The following is a 2,518-nucleotide window of genomic DNA, read 5'->3' as shown; positions in this document are numbered from 1 at the left end:
GGGAAAAAGAAAACAACAACAGCAACCGATCGGGAAGGCGACACGGCGTTGGTCCGTGGGCGGACGACAGGGTGGCGCGGATCAGGCAAAGCGACGGTGGAGCGACGCGGATAGGACGGAGCGACGGCCACCGGCGAAGAGGACCCGTCCAGGCCTCCTCCACCACGACTAAGGGTGCGGCCACCACCACGGTGGCGCGCTGCATCGGCGGCGAGGAGTGTAGCCGCCACCACGACGGCTGCGCGGAAGGGAGGGCCCAGCCGGCGGCGTGAAGGAGGGGTGTGACCGGCGGGACAGCGATGAGGTCTTCGATCTGCTAGAGCTTGACAACATGACGACAGGCGGTGGGATCAGATGGATCCACTGCAAACTCGAGGACGATGACGAACACAGCGGTCAGAGGGACCGGCCGCGCATCTAGAAGGGCGCTGCCCCCGGCGGAGATGGATCTCCCCGGGGGGCGCGGCGGTGGCGGCGGCGGCGGAAGCTAGGTCTAGGATTAGGAACCCTAGTCTCGTGATACCATGTAGAAGGGAATAGAATTGGTGTAATGGATGGATGGTTGTATTGCATTGAGGCTTCGGCCGGTATATATAAGAGTACATGACTTGGGAGGCAAGACTCCCCGGGATACATATGGCAGTCTGGATACAATATCTAAACTACTAAATATACTCTAACACATTTGCATCACAAAGAAATGAACCGTAATCAATCTAAATTCATAAGTAGCATGGGCAGATCATGTTCCTTGATTCATCTCTTGACTGCAATTGGAAGATCTGATACAAACATAGGCACATAGCATACCAATATTAGTAAGTGCATACCAATATCAGTAAGTGTGAGTCCCAAAATCAGTACAAGTCCCAAATTCAGATAGTAGCACTTACCAGCTCAATTCAGAGGGAACAGCAGAATACTAACCTCAATTATCAGCACAAAATTTCTTCTTTGACATCAGCCCTGCAAGCAAAAAAAATTTGACACACTTGCTAGTCAGGTATTGTGACTAGGCAGAATTGGAATATACAAGTAAGCATCACTTGCAACTCAGGTTATATACAACTGACAAGTGACCAAATTATTTTCAGAAATGCAGTGAGTCAAAAGCTGGTTCAGGAAACTAACCTCAATTTTCAGGAAAGGAACATACATTACAGAGGCACTAGTTCAGAGTCCAAACACATTGAAATTCAGAGCACTAGTATAGAGCACACATATACTGAAATTAAGAGTCCAGACACACTAAAATTCAGAGCACTAGTTCAATGTTAATATTCCCAAATAAGATATGCAGCTTGGGATTTCAGATAACCTACCATCTCCAAAATGAAAAGCAACATACAGTGCAGCCTTCCTTTTCTTTATCTGAATGTAGTCAAAATAGACTACTTCTCTGAAAACAATTGTATGCAAAATAAGATTTATACATAATGAGCGACTACAGACTAGAACAGCAAATCCAAACAATCACCAGGAGTTCACAGCCACCACAAGTGCAAATTGCAATGAAAAGAAACTAGAAGGAAAATGTTACCTTGCAAGATGTGTGGCCGTCGGCTTCAGCCCCCTTTGGTGTTGTTGATGGCAGCCTGGCCACGAACCTGGCGTCGGCTTCGATCACAGGTGGCTGTTGTACCTAGTATAGCGCAGGCGCTTGGCCACGAATTGCAGCGCGCAGCACCGGCCACCGGCAGCCTCCTGCTCCTGAGGACGAGCGTTGGCTTCGGACTTCGGAGGGCGGTCGGAGACAGGATGGCCGGCGGGGAGGACCGGCGTCGCGTCGGTTCGCGGCCTACTCGGTGGTGACGGCGGGAGGACGGGCGTGGTGGTCGGGAAGGAAGGACGCCGTTTGCTCGCAGATCCAACCGCGGAGAGGCTAGATCCGGCGCGGAGGCGACACACTCGGGCACGCGACGGAGGAAGCGGCAGCGGGAGCTCGAGCGAAGGCGCAGCGCACGCTCCCGCCCGCGCATCCGATCCTTGCGGCCGGCGACGACTCGCCTCAGCTCCTGCAGCGGTCGCTCGGAGCTGTCGATTCCATCGGAGCACGCGCCCCCGCAGTCGACGAAGGAGGCGACGACGCCTCTCTCTCTTCGTTGAAGCAGCTGACGGAAGACGTATTTTGTTTGGTTCGAGACAAGTCGACGGCATCGGCTCGCCGTTGTACATGCATGTTCAAGTTGAATTGGCTGGTTCATACACATCTCTGATCTCCTTCCTACAGGTAGACTGAAATCTTCCCTTCACCCCAGAGGCCCAGAGGTGGACCCAGATAAATAAACCACTAGGGTCGGCTCCATTATGCACCGATGTGAACAGTATTTTCCATATGTAGCTTATTTTTGTTCCCTGAAACATCCTTTTGCTGTCAGGGTCACAGCAAAAGTTCTAAAGCATTTATATTTATGAGACCATGAATGTTTGTCAAAAATCATGTTTCAAAGCACGCTTTCTAGTTATGCCCCGTTTAGTTCTCAAAATTTTTCACACACTATAGTAACTTCAAACGTTT

The 2,518-nt window shown here is 51.0% G+C and overlaps 1 long non-coding RNA gene across 1 annotated transcript; it reads right to left on the bottom strand.

Moving 5' to 3' along the window:
- Positions 1 to 679: 679 nt before the first annotated feature.
- On the bottom strand, positions 680 to 2,206 carry LOC120678727. Its single transcript, XR_005676712.1, has 3 exons — positions 1,541 to 2,206; positions 894 to 1,399; positions 680 to 782 (listed from the first exon to the last, which is right to left on the bottom strand). It is a non-coding gene; the product is annotated as an uncharacterized LOC120678727 (long non-coding RNA).
- Positions 2,207 to 2,518: the final 312 nt, after the last annotated feature.

Source organism: Panicum virgatum, chromosome 6N (genome assembly GCF_016808335.1).
Source record: "Panicum virgatum strain AP13 chromosome 6N, P.virgatum_v5, whole genome shotgun sequence".
Lineage (NCBI taxonomy): Eukaryota > Viridiplantae > Streptophyta > Magnoliopsida > Poales > Poaceae > Panicum > Panicum virgatum.
This window is presented reverse-complemented; position numbering and strand designations above follow the sequence as displayed.